Consider the following 21,592-nt stretch of genomic DNA (forward strand, 5'->3'; position numbering starts at 1 on the left):
AGAGCTTGCTTTCTCCTACAAATCTATGTAAGCTTTCAATACAGCAGCATAAATAGTATGCGATGAATCAAAAATACACAAATGGAGTTTCGGCTCTCTGTATTCTGCTGTAGTCTGGTAAATGTGTTTTGACAATGGACCACATTTTAATGTCTGTTTTGTATTTTGCACCCTAGCATCACAGAATTGAACAGTTGGAAGGCACCCCGAGGGTCATCTAGTCCAACCCCCTGAAATGCAGAAATCTCAACTAAAGCATCCATGACAGCTGGCCATCTAACCTCTGCTTAAAAACCTCCCAGGAAGTAGAATCCACCACCTCCCAAGGGAGGCCGTTCCACTGTCCAACAGCTCTTACTATCAGAAAGTTCTTTCTGATGTTTAGTTGGAATCTCCTTTCTTGAAACTTGAAGCCATAGCTCCAGAGCAGGAGAAACAAAATCACACTGTCTTCCATGTGACAGCCCTTTAGATATTTGAAGGTGGCTATTGCATCTCCTCTCACTCTCCTCTTCTTCAGGCTCAACATACCCAACGCCCTCAACAGTTCCTGATAAGACTTGGTCGCCCTCCTCTGCACACAATTCAGCTTGTCAATTTCTTTCTTAAACTGTGGTGCCTAGAACTGGACACAGTACTCCAGGTGTGGTCTAACCAAGGCAGAATATAGCAGTATTATTACTTCCCTTGGTTTGGACACTGTATATTTCTGTTGATTCAAGCAACTCTTTTTTGAGGGGAAAAGCAGAGTATACGTTTATGTAATCAATGAGACATAATAACCAAAGTAGTAATAACAATAATAATAATAATAAATTATTTATATCCCGCCCTCCCCAGCCAAAGCCGGCCTCAGAGCAGCTAACAACAGTAAAAATAGCACAGTTTACATAAAATCACAGTCAATTAACTGAAATACATTGTAGCAGAGTACATTTCCTTTCACAGAAATAATTGTCTTGTCAAGTTTAATCTCTTCTATCCCTGCATAAATATCAGATCAAAATCTTAAAAGACCACTCCTCACATATCATGTCTCTTCCTCTACAAACAAGCGTAACAAAATGCCTTCATGAGTTCAGCAGTATTCTTTTCACGGGTAGTGAACTTGCATGTAATGTGAAATAATATTTTAAGGTACTATCCCAGAATATGCTGCACTATCTCGAACAATACTGCTGGTCAGGTGGTGATATATAACAACCCAGGCCTTTGTTTCACTTCTGTCTATGACCTGACTACATATTTGAACAAATAAGCTAACATGCATATACAGTGCACTTACATGTTTCGTAGACATACATTTCCTTTTGCATAGAGAACCTTATGCTTGTAAAACCTATATAGACAAGTAGTCAGAAGGGAGTTTATATCTGAAACAAACAAACCAAAGGAACAGAAGTGGCCCTAAAATAGTATTTAGACTGGGGAGGGGGAGGCGGAGCAGAGAAATAAAAATTAAAATTTGATGTAAGGAATGCAACATTGCTCATGTCAGGGCTGCTGTTGGGAAACTGCCCTGATGCTGCCCCCGCACCCACATCGGGCAGATCTGAGCCCCCACCTGCCCCAATGTTGCCACCAGCCCCACCACCGCAACATTGCCTGTGGCTGTGCCCACAGCACAGCAACAGCAGTGAGGGCACAGTGGCGGCATCATGGGAGAAGCACAATGGCAGCGGCACAATGGCAGCGGTCAGATCTGCCACCAGTGGCAAATGGTTTCACTGTGCCTTATTGATGGGCTGCCCTGGCTCATGTGGCGGGACTTCATTGTCTTCATTGTCTTCACCCAGTGTACCTGCAAAATCTGCTCCAAATGATCCTCCAGTGTCCTGGAACAGACTAGGAGGGCCTGCAGAGGGCTGCTGGGGGAAGAACAGGTTGCCCCCGCTGCAAAAGCAGACAGCCTCCTTGGATACAAGCAAGACCTATGCCAGCACCCTAAACACCTGGAGAAATGGAAGGCATGGGTTTAAGTCAGCAGCTTGCCTATTGCAAATAACTGCAGCTGCCCCTAACCAAGCTACTGAGAGTCAAACAGGAAAAAGCACTTGTGTGTATTCAAATCCCAATGGTCAGAGGCAATTTGTAACAGATTGAAAAAAGGGTGGACTTTCCCCCCCCTCATAATGTTCTTCTAGATGTGTGTTTGCAAAGTAAACACGCAACTGGGACACTCTAGATGGGAAAAAGCAGTTTGGGAGACCTAAAATTGAGGAGGCAGCTGAAAGGGAAATGTTTAAGCACATCCCGTACACTGTTTCCCTACGGGGTTAGGCTGACCTGATGCTGCTTTGCAGTAAGGAAGCACATCTGCATGCAACATAGACCACAAGTAGCAAAGCACCCCTGCCTGTGGCTCCTTCTACTGCTTTCTACTGCATTTCCTAGGTCGGAAAGAAAAGAAAAGCACTATGACAGACCTGTTCTTTGCTAGTCTTCTGACTGCTACCACTTAGGAATTCCTTCCCATTTATTTACTATGAGGAATGGTGTCCAACTTGGGTCACCACACTTCAAGGCGAATAAAAAAAATTGGGGGGATGGGGAGAGAGGACAGTCCTGGAAGGCAACAAAAATGGTAAGAGGACAGCAGACAGATCTTGGGTGCGCTTGCAGGCATGCACACAGTGAACGCAGGGGTGGGAAGCAGAACAAGACAAACATGAGACATATCTGGGATGGAATAAGGCCGCAGTTTGATTGACTGATTAAAGAGAAACAAGTTTGGCAAAACCACAGGACATGGATCCAATGACCAAGCAGCCCAAGCGCTGGTTGATACACCGTCATACCAAAAGGGGAATGTCTAATGTTTAGGGTCCACTATGGCATGAACTATTTTCAGGGGAACCCTTAGAGACAACATGGTAGGGGGCACTATGGCCCATCAGCCCCCAAGCTGGCCTTCTGGTCAGAGAGCACCGTCCTCCATGTTCCCATAAAGAGAACTCCCCTTGAGATGGGGCCGGGTGTCTTTCTGCTCCATCCCTTCTATTGATCTAGTCCAGTGCCCCTTCTGCCCTTACAAAGCTGTGACATAGGATAAATGCAGCATTACAATTTTGCTATGAGGTAGGCAAAAACAAGCAAGTCATGGACTATGGCCAATCCATCAGTTGGTTGGACCTGACTGGTCCTGTGAGTGAGGGTTAGCATGTCTGGGCCCCTTAATAAATCCTAGGAGCAGACCTGAGCAGAAGTCCTCACTCAGATCTGCTTTCCAGGCTCCACCCATGTAAGTCGGAGTGTGCAGGGTAAAGTCTGCTGTTCGTCCCCCAATGCCATGTGAAGCTGCAAATCGTGGCTATGCTTTCCTTTGGACATCACCGAAGCTGGGAAGGGTGGGGGGGTCTTGTCGTCTGGGCAGACCAAGACCTCCATGCACCCTGCCCAGGCTTGCGACTCATGGAGGTCATTTTGATTCTGCCAACACAGAGGCTTGACTTAACCACCAGAGGTGAACTCCATTGGAGGGGGAGAGAGAGAGAGATGGATGGATGCAACAACAAGGATATGAACCATAGTCTTTTGACAAGGGTACAGGCTTTGGGGAGTATTCTTGCTTCTGTCAGGGAGTTAATGTCTCTTCCAGCTCTCAATTATGTAACAAACATCTTCCAAACATTTTCATAATACCTGGGACAAAACTACTGAAAAAGACCATTTGTCAAGGAAACAGGTCACCAGAATAAAATACAAAAGTGAGAAAAGGCTTGTGCTATTTAAATATCATAAACACTTTGCTAACCACTCGCAGATGGAAATACAGACGCTTTAGCCAGATGCCCATCTTCAAAAACTTTGCTCAATTTTTCATTATTTTGAAGACGCAATAAAGCCTGTTTGCAGATTAAAAGGACACTGGCTTTAAGAGAGACTCTAGTGATATGGTAACTAATAATGTTTTTTAAAAACCTTAAGTATTTTCCAGCATTACACCCATTGGCCGGGCCAAGGTCTTATTTCTTCCTCCCCAGAGAAAATGTATAATACAGGCAATAAGTGAAACCAAAACAAAGTGCTATCAAATGCAGAATGCAAACAAACTGGGAAAGGATCTTTTCCTCCAGTAATTTCTATCTTGTAGTAATTGTGTGAAGTAATTGCGGCAACCAATTTTGAGAATGACTTTTTAAATGTATGAGAAATCCTTGCTATTTTGACAGGTGCAATTTACAAGTGCAAAACTCTTTACATCATTTCTTCCCTTCTTACCCTCGCCATGACCCTGAGAACTAGAAAACTATTTTCCATTTTACTGAAGGGAAACTAAGGCCACACAAGAGTGACCTTACTGCAAGCTGCCAGTGGTTGAACTGAAGTTGCTCAGCTTTAGCACAAAGACTCCAGCTTCTGCATCACGTTATCCTGGGCTTTTAAATGCAGAATTTGCAAACAAGTCTTACTGAAATCAATTAATAATTTCCCTGAAAAAGCATTTTTGTTAACTCCTCTGTTTTTGTGCATTTTGGTTTTAATGGAAAAGCGAACGCTAAACAGGCAAGAAGATGCAATCCAGCATTGTCCTATACCATGAACCATTAGGACACTATAGAGCATTTCAGACCAGGCAAAAATGCCACCAACCAGAAAAAGCAACAAGCCTGAGTTTGGAAATCACAAGGCTGATTCTTGCTGCTTCCAGGTCTTTCTGCTGTCTGTTGAATTCCCTGAACTGTCGAGCCTCACTGTATTCTGCCATGTTCCTCCACTGTGCAACATGTGAGTTATGGACTCCCCCATCCCATGCATACATTCTCTGCTTCAGTTATCTGAAGCCTATTTAGCCACTGGGATGTAATTCAGCAAGTGCTCAGATGCTTCATGTCCTTGGTGCTAACTGTAGCCCAACTGCACATGTTAAAATAGCAACCAATTTTTCTCTGTTTTTGATTTTGGCATTAATATTCCACATTTCCTCCAAGAAGTTCAAGGTGATGTGCATGCTTGGCTCCCCCTTCTGATGTTAAGCCTAACAACCACCCAGTGAGGTAGGTTAAGCTAAGAGCCAGTGATTGCCCTAAGGCCTGGCAATGACTACACTAAGGTCCAATGCCCTCCCTGTCAGCAGCGATGGAGAAAACCTCTGGTCCATGGGCCTAATTATGCCCATCGGACCGTTTTGGGGCAGGGAAAAGTGGCAGCTGGACCAAGAGAAGAGATTTCACATCAGAGAAAGCACCACTTACCAGAATAACCCCTCTGAGTTTGGCAGTCACATGATCCAGGAGAACCAATCCTACGCCTCTGTCTGTCACATAGCTCTAATGCCTATACACCCTCAGTCTGGAAAACATCAGAGAGAAGCAACTAGGATACCTGCAGCTTCCAGATGTTTCTGCTACCTGGTTCCACTCCTCTCCCCACAAGCAGCTGGTTGTCAGGGTGTGAAGAGAGCCCAGAACAGCCAAAATACCAACAATCAGCTGGGAATGGCAACATTGGAGCGTTTTCAAGGTTCTCTAGTGCAGCCAAGGGGGCTGGAGAAAGAAATTTGTATTCAACTGGATGGAGTACGTTAAATGCAACCTGCTTACTCTGAGAAGAAAATGCTCTGGTTTTAGGAACATTTCCCCCCTTCAAAAGGGCTGTCAATCAGCTGGTCAGTGGTCCCAGGGAACCTCTCTGAAGATGCATTCCTAGAACCAATCAGATTATTGGCTCTGGTAGCAGGTCTTCAAAGGGGGCTGCTTTAAGCACTCATGAATAACTTTGCACTTTGAATAACAAGTGTGAATCATCTCATGTTCCATCACCTGGCATCATAATACTAAGTCCACCTGTCAAAGTTGGCCATGAGGGGGAGATAAGGACCTGGGCCATAGGCTGGATCCAGTTCTCCACCCCTGTTACACAGGGAGTACCACAAACTACTGCTGCCTCTGCCTCTTTCAACATCCATACTATAGATGTACTATTCATGGTCCATGTTTTTTCATAGGAGAGCCTATTGTTGCTGCTTCTGGAATAAGAGCCACTGCTCAGAACACTTGGCCACCATGAGTTGCTTCCCATCCACCAGCTAAGTTTTAACCAATTAGGTTTCGAACTTCCAAATTGCTAGTGGATTAAACGCATGACTCGCTGATGTAGTACTGAGACAGAATGCATGTTGTTGTTGTTGTGGCTGCTGTTGTTTAAAAAAACACCCATACTGTAAAAGACACGCTGTACTTTGCAGCCAAAGAAGTGGAACAAAAAGAAAACTGGAACAGAAAGAAAAGAAAAGAAAAAGTCTGGAAGGATATGCAACATTTTAAAAATCCCAGCAAGTTTCAGAGGAATGTGTACGTGCAAATATAAAAAGCTTTTCCCATGAGTAAAGTGGGAGTGGCAAGGTTCCTGGAATGAAAGACAAATCGTATGAAATGCAGACTTGGAACTCCTTTATTGCTATTAAGGAAAGCAAGCAGTTACAGTTCTGCAGAAATGCTGGCAACTTTACAAATCCTTCAGTTAACCCAGGGCCACAGACGCGCACACTTGCACCACACTACGAAAGTAATGACCCTGAAAAAAGCAGATTTTGTTCATCATATGCCTGTATACAGTGTCCGTATCAGCAAGGGAAAGTAAGTTATTAGCAATTAGATATCTAGTGTGGAAAAGGGGAGGACAGGATAATAAGATACGACCTTATGTTTCACCCAATCCCTTCTTCGAATAGTTTTGCCAAGTTAAACAGAAATATCCTCCATATTAGTGGCCCAGAGAGAAGAAAAGATACTCAGCATTATCAGAGAATAAATTATTTTCAAGTCACCAAGCATAACAGCGGTTAATTTGTTTTGCCTACAAACCAGCACAGCCCTGACTCCCAGCAGAGATCTTGGCTCAAGTGGAGGTTTGCCATTCCAGCAACCCCACCTCACTTTACAAGCATGGTTCCTTATAACTCACCAGTGTGAACCTGCAGTAATTCATCTAGCTTCTGCATTTAACTTCTGCCTATGAGAGTATTATTTTTTTTAAAAAAGATATACAAAACACATTCAGAAAAATGAGGAGCATAAGGCTCTGGTAGGTACAGCATATGCAATGCAAAACTACTAGTTAGAATACTCGTGCAAGCAAAAGCTATTTTAAAAAGCTCTAAGCACTTTCCAGTATGCCTGGCTGTTATAGATGTTGGTGAAGTGTCACTTGGTTTGCATCTCTCCCATTCCTTTTCTCCTAAATAACATTCCACACAAGCTGTATTTTTGACAAGGGAGTATATTGTCTGGCTCTGTTTAATATAAGAAAAGTGCTTTTTCTATGTCTATTTCTGTTATTAAAAACATATTCATGACTTCAACTTAATATACAGAGTGCTATCTGGAGGGAAACGTAATACAAGCCAATCATTTTAATTTACTTATCCTGCACTTTTCTGAAACACACCAAAGATGCACAGTATAGCTTACCCCACAAGAGAGTTGGAGACACACAAAAGAAAGTTGCTTGCCCTGTTCTAGAAACTCCAGAGCTCTGTATGTTCGGAAAGACTAAAGGCTCGCTACTTACTTTGATACTGGGGAATATTTTAGTTATCAAAAGCACAAAATTTATTGTGCACAGCCATTATGTTTCTGTAAACTACATCTGGTTAACATTTTTGCACAAGCTCTTGAATCGCAAAGGCCTCATATCCATCCCTGTCTGCCTGTGTTTCATTTTTTAACTCCTGCCAGGAGTGCATGCACAACTAAGCAGCACAGCCACAAGATACCCATTCAGCACTTGTGCCAATAAAAAAGCCCCCACCAGAAATAATGTTTGTGTTGATGGCACTTCTCCCTTACCCACCATAAATGCTTCCGTGAGCATGGTTACACCAAGTTGTTTCATGCATCCAGGTTGGTGGTTGCTTAAAAACAGACCATTTATGCGGAATTTGTGTTAACTGGGTTTCAGTTTAGATCACTAAGTTAGTCTTAAGAATTCAGAAAAAAATATCAGTTTCCATCTGTGCTGTACACTTCTGATCTGTCAAATGATGCAATGCGGAATAAGCCAACTCACAGAATATGCTTCTTTTCTGTATTGAGTAGTCAAACTATTTCTGATCAAGAAAAATGTAAAAACTCATCTTTCTTTTTTTAACCAATCACCACATCTGTACTTTTTTTCACAGGAAAGCACTGCAAAAACATACCAGATTATTATTATTTAACTGTCTTGGCAAATAGTCATAAAAATGCTGAACTCATGCTCTCTGCTCTGCTTGCGTGCAATAAGAGACCCTGAAAACCATGATTCACTCCTCAAGCAGAAATGAATCTGACTGGCTATAACTGTCAGGAATGAGGAGAGAAATGTAAGGACCAAAGGATAAAGCACTGCTGAAAACTACAAAATGCTGGAGTAAGTAATATTTTATAATGATCTAACACAAAGCAACCAAAATGTTGCAAAACATCCCAGTTTTCCAACTATTCAAGGGCAGAGAAACAAGAGAGATGGGAATGTGCACACAGATGGGTGCAACACTACAATTATTGCACCATTTTTATTTCTAAAATGTACAAGCATTGTGACTGCTTTTAGCAGAATCAACTCTGGAGATCAATGGGGTGACAGATGTCACAGCCAGATCGCCCTCACATCCTTACGTACTGAATTTTACATGGCACCTACTTAACACACAGGCAAAACAGATAACAAAATCCATAGTGCCAGCTTTGATTTAAGAGACGGGGCACTCATTAATAGCATTATTCACTGTTATCAACTGTTTACTTGCCTTCCACCAGTTTCAGTGTTCTCATGGCATGACTAAACAGCATAAAAACACATAGCATGATATCCCCAGATCCATTCAGAAGCTTCTGAAGCTCAGATTAAAGGCAGTCTGCTCAACAATCCCGTCACTATTAAGTAACTCATCAGAAAATAAAGAGGGAATTATCAAATGGGAATTGAGAAGTAATTATTTCTCTGAAGCAGAGGACACTCCACTTCTAAGAGGAGGGGCTTCTCCTTAGCCACATGTGAGAACTAGAGCCTCCTAATCAGAAAATAAAATACTGTTTATGATTAGATGTGCACCATTTTAAACTACAAGAGGCATGTTGAGAATAAGCTTTAGATTCAGTTGTATGAACTAATCCAACACAGTGTGTTACCATGCAGAATTTCCCCTAGGTCAGGGGTCAGCAACCTGCGGCTCCGGAGCCGCATGTGGCTCTTTTACACCTTTGCCGCGGCTCCAGGGCGGATACTAGCGAGGGGAGTAGGCGCATTGTGCGCCCCGACACTCCCCACTGTGGCGGGCGCTGTACTGGCTGTGACATCGCATGGGGGCAGTGCGTGCGTTAGTCACGCACTGCCCCGACGTCACCTTCCCGCCCGCTGTCAGATCGGAGGGCAGCGGCGCGCATGTTTGCGGCTCCCATTTTTTTTTCTCTTCGGAAACGGGTCCAAGTGGCTCCTTTTGTCTTAAAGTTTGCAGACCCCTGCCCTAGGTCCACTCTGCCCACAACAGAAACCACTACATCTAAATTCTTAATATTTCTAGCTCTGTTTCTATCATGGATACATTCCCAGAATTTGAATCCATTAATATGACCTCCACAGCACACATTTATGGGCACGGCAGAATATCATTCACATAATCAGGTCACTGGATCATTCATACGGACCTTATGAAGAATCTGAAGTTATCAAGGGCCTATCCACTTTATGAGTGGCTGGTAAACTCCAGTCACTCCTGGATTAAGCATATTATCTGAAATAATTTCAAATCACAGGCCCAGGCTTGGGATAGAAACTGCCTTGGGTTGCTCAGTGGGATGATCTTTGCCTTGAGAGAGACAAGCAAAGTGTGAATGTGTTGGTTCTTTTGGACCGCTCAGTGGCTTTCAGTAACATCAGGGGTTGAAGGCACACGCTGCCGGCCTCCCCATTGTTCTTTGCAGAGTGGCGTCTATGTTTGTATCATTTATTATTCTTAGGATCCTTGTCTATAAAACCCAATAAAAAGTTATTTAAAAACAAAAATGAACAAACTGAGAATCAATCCAGACAAGACTGTGGTACTGCTGATGGGTGGTTCTAAGAGAACAGCATTCAACCGGTTCTGAAAGGAGTTACACTTCTCCTAAATATTCCAGTTCACAGATTCGCAGGGGAGGAGGGCTTTTGGATCCAGCACTGTCATTAGAAACTCAAGGAGGATCTGTGGCCAAACACCTTTTATTAACTTCAGCTAATATGCCAGCTTTTTTGCTTTCATTGTTTTTTGCTGATTTTAATTGTGATATATTTTAATTTTTTTAGCATTGTTTTGTTTGCCTATAAGCTGTCTAGGTGATATTTCTTGCTGGGCAGTTATATTAATTTGCTGAAATACTAAATATAACATTTCATTACTGCAACAACAACAATAACAAGGGTTAGGGGGTTTATCTCTATGCCATAACTAAGCCTTGAAATAGTACCTCGGGTTAAGAACTTTGCTTAAGGATGAGAACAGAAATTGTGCTCCGGTGGCACAGCAGCAGCAGGAGGCCCCATTAGCTAAAGTGGTACTTCAAGTTAAGAACAGTTTCAGGTTAAGAACGGACCTCCAGAACGAATTAAGTACTTAACCCAAGGTACCACTGTACTATATTTATTCTTATAATTCAGCAGGAAACTCATTAAAAAACACACACCTCTAATTACTATCTATTTACACAGAGGTCAAATTTGAATTTGATTCTGATGATACTTTCAGGTTTTTTTTAAAAAAAATCAAAATTGTTTTCCTCCTTCCCCCTTCAGGTTCCTATATTGTACATTGAAAGTAAAATACATTAACAGAACATTGCTGCTAAGGACAACAAATGCTGCTCTCCAACAGACAGCAGGGGGCACTGATATCTTCCCCACAATTGCAAAAATAAAAATAAAAAATCACTATTTTAAATATATATTCTCTAACTCACCATACACACATTTAACAACTCCATGAAAACAAGCTGCATTGGTAAATATTTACAAAAAGAAAGCAATAGCTACAAAACCAAGTCCACTAAATTATACAATATAATTTGTTAGGCATTACACGTTGCCAAAATGCCCAGTATCTCACACAGAATCTTCTTTGAACAACAAGTGTAAAGCAAAGCACTAAGCCATTTGCCTAAATTATCATCATCAACTACATCAACTTTCCTCCAAGCTCAAAGCACCATCCAATATTCTTTCCTCTCCTGCTTATCCTCACAGCCACCCAGTGGCATAGGTTAGGATGAGAAAGTGACTAGCCCACAGTCAAGTAGGGATGTGAACCTAGCTCTCCTCACTCCTAATGACTATGTTATAGTGGTTCTAAATGAGAAGTCATGTGTACTCTTGGAACTATAGCATCGGCTGTGATTTTTCCAGTCCAGGTTTCACAAATCTTACACAACATTGGGAAAAAGATATGCCTATGCCTTTATACAGCAGCCCAGGGAGCAGGCTTATAATAGTCAGTTACTGATCTACTTGACTTAAAATAAATAAAAGCACAAGTTCCTTCACTGTAGATCAAGTGTTCTACAATAGTCAGTAGAGGAGGAGGTGGCTACAATTGTTTGTCCCAAATGACCCCATTGTCCCATGGCCAACCCTCTGAGAGTCAAATACCAATGCTGAGTTTGGCGAAACTGGGTGTGGCCACCCTACACCCTGCACTCTCACAAGCTTGCACACACACAAGCAGACAGATCATGACCAGGATGGGGGTGTTTAGCATCCCCATCACAGCATTAGGCTCCGCCCTCCCTGGCACTGTCTAGATTTTTTTTAAAATTGCCAGCAAATTAAAATCAGTGGAGTCATGAAGGGACCAGAAAAAGTTGTTGTGGAGACTACATCAATCCCTCAAACTGGGAGTGAGGTACATCTGTAGTGGATCTTGTGAACTCAGATGTTAGTTCATAAACGCACAACGGAGTAAATAATGACTATAGAATTTGAGCTTAAGAAAATCAACTCCAAAAAGTACTTAATATAGCCATTCAGGCCCTTCATGCATGAAAAGAATTCAAGATGTTCAGTACTCACCGCACCACTCAGTTAATGAAGAGAGCAAGCAGGGGTGAGGGTGAGAAAGAAGAGATTTCTGGATCAATTGCCCTTAGACAGGTGAGCTTCAGCGCTGAAGCTGTCAGTGCCTACTGTCTGTTCAGCATAAACATACACAGTCCCATTTCAGCAAAGTTTCCTCTCAGGGTACTCTCCAACTACAGTGGTACCTCAGGTTACATACGCTTCAGGTTACACACTCCGCTAACCCAGAAATAGTGCTTCAGGTTAAGAACTTTGCTTCAGGATAAGAACAGAAATCGGGTTCCGGCGGCGCAGCGGCAGCAGGAGGCCCCATTAGCTAAAGTAATGCTTCAGGTTAAGAACCGACCTCCAGAATGGAATTAAGTACCACTGTACGTTCTATGCAGAGTAAAGCCAATGAAATTAATATTTACATGATTTATTTCATTGGGTCTACATTACAGTGGTACCTCAGGTTAAGTACTTAATTCTTTCTGGAGGTCCGTTCTTAACCTGAAACTGTTCTTAACCTGAAGCACCACTTTAGCTAATGGGGCCTCCCGCTGCCGCCGTAGCACGATTTCTGTTCTCATCCTGAAGCAAAGTTCTTAACCCGAGGTAATATTTCTGGGTTAGCGGAGTCTGTAACCTGAAGCGTATGTAACCTGAAGCGCATGTAACCTGAGGTACCACTGTATTAATTTACATGCCTATTAATGTCAATGGATCTACTTGGAGTAGAACTAAACTGGACAATCTTCATTATTCCATTAAAAAATATATTTTAATCATGCTCTGTGCACTTTTCATCTGACTAGATCAGAGCTTTGCAAACTTTGCAAGAATTATTATAGACTACCCAGAATGGTACAGGGCAGTACTATATTCTTGTCAGGCTTATGTAAAAGAATTAACAAACAAACATGAATGTGCCTAGATAAGCAATTCCAAGTCCACCCACCTTCTCCTTAGAAAAGCCACCATTACCACTGATGGGTTTGCCCACAATATTCAACTATCCCTGCAAAATGTTCTCTTAATGTTTACAATATTGGTTTAAGATGCAGGAAATGGAAATGCTAAATGTTGTAATACATTTCAAACAATGAACTGCAGGCTTTCACAAGTCACTTAAGCTTGATTAATATTAGGAAGGGGGAAAAATTTATATTAAATATGAGGCTTCTTTACGCCACACATCATAACAAACAAAAACACTGCTACAACAATTGAACACAAATATGTAGTGCTCCAAGCTGCAGCAAGCAGTGTAGTAGTGCAAACTGTAAAATCCCAGCTGGCACTGTCAACTGATTGGGGAGTTGGGAGGGGATGTGAGAAAATTCACACTGAGTTTTTATGGAAGCCTATGGGAACCTGAACCAATAAGACTGCCCTCCTGTGCACACTGCTATAGGTATCCACACAAGAGCAGCATTGCCCTACCTGCAGTGTGCAATACAGCGGTATCCCAGCCACCCCCGGGAGCACAGCAGTGATAGCAACTGGCAAGCGCAGCTTATGTCAAAAACACACTGCTGCTGGCTCCGAATAAACATTAACACTACTACAGCACAGCTTATCCCACCTGATGATCTGTTATTCATTGTGCAATTTTCCTTCCTAAAACAACCAAGTGTATTAACGTGAAAGTATCAAAGTGTTTTGTCTGGCATTAATCATTCAGAAAGAGTAATGCTCCTAAGTGGCATGATTTAAATACACCTCCTCCATTCCAGCTACATACCGTGGACCGTAAAGTGCATGTCTTTACATGCAGCTGGTTGTTGAAGTGACTCTCCTTTAAAGAGCAACACCCCAGCTCACAGCCACAATAAAATGCAAATTATGCACTGTGTAATTCAGTAAGACATTCTGCATATTTTAAAAAGCTCTTCCAATGATAGCTTTATCAGATTTTCACAAGAAGACTACTATAGTCATGGGTTTATACAAGTTCTTCGCACTTCACCGCTTTGAATTGCTTCGCACCATTCTAATTTTTGAATTTTGCTTATGTTCGTTAAACCATATTAAAACAGTAATGGCTGTGGAAGAGAGGTACTTCAGTCAACAGTAACTGATATTGTAATATTATAAACCAAAAACATAAAATTATATTCTTAAAGCAAAGTCATTAGAAGACAAAAATAGGAAGCTGGAATCATTCTGAGGGTGTGATAGTCATACAACTTAAAAGCCAGTTAAATGCAAACAAGAGTTTTGTTATTTATGCTTCACCTGATACAGGTCAAAATGCTGCTACTTTTTCATTCATATTCAGTATTTGTGGTTGATCAGGTTTCTAATCTAATTTTAAGGTCACCACTAGTACAGAGGGTGATTGTAAACTCAACCTCCAGGAGATGAACTAACAAGCAAGTTAAAACATGAAATTAAACCGTTAAGTTTATACATTTTAAAAGAAATTTCCTCCCCCCCCCCATCAGAACAAATGACACTACCACTTATAGCAGAAATCAACGGCAACAACAAAATCATAAAGGGTGAATTTTGCTTGGAAGAATCAGAAAGTGGGAGGAAATATTAAAGATTTCAGATGCTACAGTTTGTGTGCAACTCCCAGAACCGAGTAGTAAAAAATATTTTATATACAAAAATCATATGAATTGGAGATGGTTAACTTTTTATATATGTCCACCTCAGTATAAGATTATCTATAAGATATGTGTAGCACATTAACATAAGATATTTAAGATTTTTAATTCTCACCTTATTTACATAGCACCTTTCAAAGTTGAAGATATATACTGTGGTGTTGGATCTGTTATCAAGGAGGCTGAAGAAACTCAGAGCTTAGATTGTTGTTGTGGCTGTTGATCCAAAAACTGAAGAGAAGGGAGGGAAAAAACAACTGTTAATTCACCCACTCGTGAATAAAGTGCAAGGACACTTCTAGCAAAAATCTGAAGCCTGTTTTTGACTGTGTAGAATAACGTTTACCTGATGAAATGTGCTGCAGAAAATGTATGCCACTGTAAATATAACAGTCTTAAAGTGCCACAAGATTCTGCTATATTTGCTGCAAGAGGCTAACACTGCAACTTGCCCTCTGGAAATTGAACTGACAGGGTTTTTTGTTGCTTAAAAATGGGGCCTAGACGTTTGTTCAAAAAGGAATCCGAACATATTTTTGGAAAACAGCTTTCTGTCTCTTGGAAAGGATACTGGATTCAGTAAAACTTTTCAGACACCGACCTTAGAGAGCAAATACCTAAGTTTTCTAACAAAGAGTTGCAGAAATTTGCTTGAAAGCCAGATTCCACAAAACCTTATGATTGAAGACTCCTAAAGCCAAATGAAAATAAAAATGAATCATACGCAGAACTCTAGATTCATTTTTCATTTCCTAACTTTTACATCACTCCTGTTTTTAGAAGCATTACAAGTTCTCTTTTTTGCACATTTTATTTTATTTAGCCTGATTTTAATTACATTTTAACACAGCTCTCTCTTTCTAGCTATAAAGCCTTGATGATATGGTGCAGCACAAAACAATGAATGTCCTGCAAGTCAGAATGTAACCCAGTGGGAGAGCAGACGACAGTCAGCTGCATTTCTGTTAAAAGAATGCAGTAAAGTTTTCGCAATGTTTCAAATGCAGCACTGGTTATCTACTTTGGAGCAGGCTGAACCGTGGCACGTGAATGCCCCTGCCCAATGAACTATTACCAGAAAATAAGCATTTTGGATATACAAAAACGCTCAGATATGTCAACACATGGTGATGAATTGTATTGGCATGGCATAAGAACAGCCTATATTGTCAGATGCCACAAAATTGGCATGCAAACCTGTGGAGAGTGCAGAATTAGGCAGAGAGGGCACAGCAGATACAAATGCAGGGACAATTCACCTACACATTCTCTTTAAGGCATTTTGGCCATCACAGAGTCAGCTGCACTGACCTATTTCTACCTGCCTAGTATCTGTTAGCATCCAGTCATGGATCAAAAATGACAAGCAGCCCAAGAGGACTTGTACCAGCTGCATGATGCTACTGCAGTTACAGCACAATACCAGCTAAAGGACTAGGATGGGGCAGTCTCTCATCTTACAGAACAAGGAATGTAGGAGCCACCCCCTTAAAACAAAAAAAAGTGTCAGAAAACAAGTCACAAACAAGTGGCAGATTATTTGTAGTGTATACCATATATATATTTAAGTTCTCTATACATATTAATATTATATTTAAAATAAACCACACACCACCTTATCTCAAAATATAATTAACACACCCAATAGGAGAGCAATTATTAAGTAATAAAACGTCATTATACATTAAAAGGTTTACTTCTCTGTTGTGATACACAAGCTTTCAGATGAAACCCCCTTAGGGAGGGTTACAAGGGATCAAATCATGCAAAACAATCCAACAACATTTTCACAACTGCACAACCCCTTATTTAGAATTAAGTATACAAGTCGTTTTGTCCATCTACATTCTAAAATATAGACCACTGCTGCTCATCAGAGGTCTGACAAAGGAGAAAAACCCATCAGATGGCTGGGACGCCACCACCAAGAATTCTCTGGCCTACACCAAGTTCTGGACAACTGGATTTTTATTGGTGATGACGGATCTCAATTCACAGGCAGGAGAGTGTATGGCGAGGTCCTCTTTCATGCAATTATCAGAAAACTGCATGAAATAAATTATATTTCAGAAAATTATATGAAATAAATTGCATTCATTATCAAAACAGGAAGCAGGTATGTTCTTTTTTCTACCACACTATTTTGGTAGACACACACCGCTCATGTTTCCCTGGACAGCAAAAGGAAGAGCTAAACTTTTTGTTATTGAAATTGTGGGTCTATCAACCCATACACACCTCCATATCTTACACACAAGATGGGATGACTGTGGCCTTTCGATTTCCATCAGCCGAAGCCAGCATGGCCAGTAGTCGGGAATGACTGGATTTATGTTCAGTAAGTTCTGGAAAGCCACAGGTTCCTCATCTCTGCCTTACACCCCTTATTTCTCTGCTTAATTTGGATGAATTTCATATGGAACCTTCTACAAAATGTTTGCCTGTGGAAGCCCCATTTAAATAAATTCTGGACAAAAGAAATGTGCTGATAATTGCTGTTTCTTGGTGGAATTACATTGGTAAAGGTCCAATGGATCATTAAATCACTATGACAGTTTTCTTTGTAAAAAAAAAAGTGGAATTAATGCCACCAATGTCAATTTTAAAAGATACTCACATTAGATAGTATCTAAATTGATACTTGGGGAGACTGAGTAAAAAATCTGTGAGTTTTACAAACTCCCATGAAAAAGTCTACATGTGTTAAAAATGTTTTAAACACTTGTTTTTAAACCGTTTTTTATAATTTTAATATTTCTTGCAACCTGCTTAGAGGTTTTATTACAATCAATCAGTAAAGTACAGTATACACATTTTGTTATTTAATGAAATAACATTGTGGTTTCACATGTAAAAGTTTATTATCTTAAACAAAACAAAATATGAAATTAGAATGGCATTTTTCCATGTCATATTCCAGACATATCAACGTAATGTTGATACTGTGTATTTTGACACATAGATAAAAGCAGGCCAAAAGCTGTAACTGGAAAGGGTTTGGCGTTGTTGTTGTTTACAATTTAAATATCACAGTAAATCTCCCTTTGGGGATAATAAAGTATTCCCAGCTTATCTCTGTCACAGTATGGTGGTGGAGTTTCTATACAATTCACATTTGTCCCCAATAAAAGGCCCAGCCTACAGCAAAATCCTATACTGATCTACTTAGAAGACGGCCCTAGTCATTGATGATTGCTCCAAGGTAAGTGGGCACAGTATAGTAGTCTCCCTGTTATTTGAACTAAATGCACAAATTGCATTTAAACACTTAATCACTCAACAGCTCATAAGGCCAGTGAAGAACTCAAGAAAATGCTCAACATGTCCCACAGACAGAGCCTCTTACCGAATTATGCTTCGAAGCTAGTAAATATTTCAGCCAACATTCACTATTATGGCAGCAAAGGAAAGGAAAAGTGAGGTCTGCTCTTGCTCCCACCGACACCAAAGTAAGTATTGCCTCTGGCTGTCAACAAGCAAAGAACTAGATCATGTGTCGCATTTCACAAGATAGCTTGTTCTACTGTAAAATACATTTGATGTGATTTAAAAAATAAGTTGGGGAGCGGTTTTACATAATATCCTTTAAAATAAAAGCCCTTTTGGTTAATGTTTCCATAATGAGCTCCAGGGGGGGAAACATGCAATTGGCTTTCCAGACATCTCAATCACACATCTAAAGCATTCCTGGAAGCACATAAAGGCTCACATTATAAACAAATCAGCATACAACAAGATGTACCAATACTCCTATTATGCAATACAGAGACTCACATTCTGTGCCATTAATTCTATACGGCTGTTTCATTTTCCATACTACATTCTTGTCCGCCTTCTGCTTTCGGTCTAGTGGCTCGGACACACTGGCCCAAAACAAAAATTGAAGAGAAGGTGGTGCAGACTGGAAACTACATGCAGCTTTCCTACATGCAGGCTGGCTGGCTGCATGAAAGATTTGGGCCTTCTCAGTGTGAGAAACTGCTCCCAAAAGCCAATCAGATGAGGCTTGGCAGACAAAGTGAAACCTGCCAGTTCAGCTGCACTCCATCAGAGACTATGAACATATTTGTAGTACATGATCTAAAATACTGGGGGGGAAGGTACCACATTACAAATATTTCCAATCTCAGAACTATTAATGGTTTAAATTACTTGAATGTTTTGTTTTGTTTTTCTTTCCATTTTATCTCTGAACTTTTTGTTTAATGACACAGTAATTCAACTTTTGAGTGTGGTAAAATTTGTCTGTTAAATATATCCTGGAAATGGCAATGTGAAAATATAAACCATTTTAAATATTGAAGTATTTTTATTTTACATTTTAAACGCATTGACAGTAAAAGGCCTTTGCTGTTTCCTCCATTTAATGTTATGATTAAAACAGTGAAACTAAATTTTAAACAAAAAACTACTGACCAATTACCTAAGCACTAACAATAAAATAATTTGGAGTTCAAGTTGGTTTTATTTTCTCTAAACTTTTTCTCAAGAGGATATTGGAAATATCCCATACCAAAATGAAGTCCCATTCGTGCCAGTGCATTTAGCACTAACTTTAATTTATTAAGTTCTGTCATTCTGAGTTGCAAACTTGCAAACTAAAAAAAAACCCAGTCTCTTCAGCTTCTAAATACTTTCCAAGCTTTACATGCAACTCTTGCCTTTAAAATAGTTCAACACTCAACCAAAAGCACCAGACTGCAACAGAAATGTTTCAATATAAATTCTGAAGCAGCTTTAAGAAGCACAGATATTTCCTGGCTCACTTAACACCACACACCCATGTTATCTTTATGCAAATTTCATTGTCTATCTAACCAAAATCTATTTGTGGGAAAATGAACCGACATGATTCAGGATTAACTTCCTTACGTTTTCGGGGATTAAAAACAAAGACTAGAAGCATGTTATCAAAGGCAATTAATTACTTTTAAGACTATGCATTATTGTCAAACTTGGTGAAAATTTCAGAAACTGGGATGTAAAAGTCAGTCACATAACAGCATGGCCAGAAAACTCATTACAGGAAACAGCAAGTTCATACTTCTGCACATTTTTTGTTTTTTAGGACCGGAACCCCTTATGTTCCTGCAGTATTTGGATGCTTTGAACAGTTTAGACATAGTTGTGATGCAAAGGTGCATAGCTTTTTACAGATTCACACAAGGTACAACCATTCATACAAGAAACATATGGTCAACATATGTTACACATATGATCAACATATGTCTCAAAAGCATGTAGGAAATCAATTTCAGCGTGAGGGCCAGATTCCTTTAGTCCCTAAAAGATCTAGTTCAAATGCTAAATATGTAAAGAGGGTTTTATGGGCAGGAGGGAAGAGTTCATGACAGAGAAGACAAAAAATTGAAAACACAATTTATTAGCAATTTAATCTCACATTTTAAAGAAAATCCTGTTCTTGCTGTTTTCAAATAAACAATTGTCACACATTTTTAGTTGTCATTCCAAGAACTCTTGGATGGCCCACTAAGCAGAAGACGTCACAGAGGGTTTCTTACTTTGAAAATACCAAACTTCACACACAGACAGCAACTGTGGTTGGAGAGATAAAGAAGCTTCTCCACGTTTTTAAAAGGTAATAGGGCATGCTATCTATCATAAACAGGCCCTTTAGCTAACCTATTACAGCTGCAAAGGGAACTAGCTGCCCCATACACCTCCCAAAGTTGATAGAGAAAAAGGCCCCCACCACCCAGAATTTTACAGGGCAGGAGTTGGAGCAACAAGACCATTTCTCTCTCTGACGTTATGTTCACTACTAAAAAGTGTTAGCAAACATCTCAAATAATTACTAACCATCTACAGAAAAGCTTAAGAACTGCAACTTCTGACTCAAAGTACAAACTGCTACTGATATGACAGAAGTGCTGTTACGTGCAGCAGCAACTGACACCTTCCATGTCAAATCACATGCAAATTATGTAAATCAAATGCAAAAAAAAGCTGCAGCACACAAAACACACAGCTTAACAAGTTGCTCATCCCTGCAGTAAAGGCACCATTTGAGGTATCCCAGTCACTAGAAAAAAATTGCACCTGAATGGACGATGAATACTGTCTGTTACCATGGCAGCCCGATCTAATTACATGACTGATCAGGGCTAGAGTGAGTGCACTGAAAACCTACACCATTGACATGTCTCTACATGATCACTCGCGCGCGCGCACACACACACACACACATAGAGCAAGCTGTAGAAAATCTATCAGTTTTTTGTCCTGCGTTACACAAGTGATGAGAGTAAAGCCATTTCACCAAACTGACCTGCAATTTTTTTTAAGGAAAGGTAAAAATGACAGCCTCGTATGAAAATGTATGCTTCTTAGTTGCTCAAAATAACTCTAGCAATACAGCCTCTCTCTCTCTCTTTCAATTATCTCTTCCTCATTCATAACCCCTGTTCCTGAGAGCAATAAAACTAGGCTGTCCTCACCAGCCAGACAAACAAATCCACATTCACAGAGGAAATCTGAATTTGCTGTTAAGTGTTTCATCAGAAACTGAAACAGGACTGCCTAAAATGTCAGCAAAGTAACTGTCTATATTCAAACATATGTAACTAACTCTTAGCTGCATAAAATATATAACAGGAACCACTTAATATTTAATTACCTGTATTGTGAAATATTTTCTATCCATATTGAAAGATAAGAGGATCCACAAACTCAAGGGATGGATCTGCACAATTGCATGTGTAAGCGAGTGCATAAACAGATAATTGTGCAAAGCAGTATTTTGCATAACATGTCAAGTTGTGGTCTTCTGCTCCTCTCCAATTGTACCATGGATTCAGAATCACAGGGGAGAAATATTATTTTGGAAGAGTCCCTATTGCATACCATACGGTAAACAAAATAAAAATAGCTTGTTCTTGTTGTCCACATAGTGTGGCATTATATAACAAGCTTTGAATTGGCTCTTTTCTATCATTGCTCTCTCATAA

General features: G+C 40.4%; 1 protein-coding gene across 34 annotated transcripts in view; it reads right to left on the reverse strand.

Annotated features, from left to right (window-relative positions):
- ATXN1 (ataxin 1) overlaps positions 1-21,592 on the reverse strand; it is a 300,198-nt gene that overhangs the window by 176,960 nt on the left and 101,646 nt on the right. For 32 of the 34 annotated variants that reach the window (XM_083519227.1, XM_083519211.1, XM_083519243.1 and 29 more), the window contains one exon: positions 14,740-14,855. The gene's annotated coding sequence lies outside the window, so the exon portion shown is untranslated. Of the gene's footprint in view, positions 1-14,739; positions 14,856-18,398; positions 18,532-20,913; positions 21,029-21,592 lie in introns of those variants that run through there. The other 2 variants (XM_083519216.1, XM_083519212.1) reach the window with 2 other exon arrangements.

Source organism: Podarcis liolepis, assembly GCF_965112155.1.
Source record: "Podarcis liolepis genome assembly, chromosome: 8".
NCBI classification, from domain to species: Eukaryota; Metazoa; Chordata; class Lepidosauria; order Squamata; family Lacertidae; genus Podarcis; species Podarcis liolepis.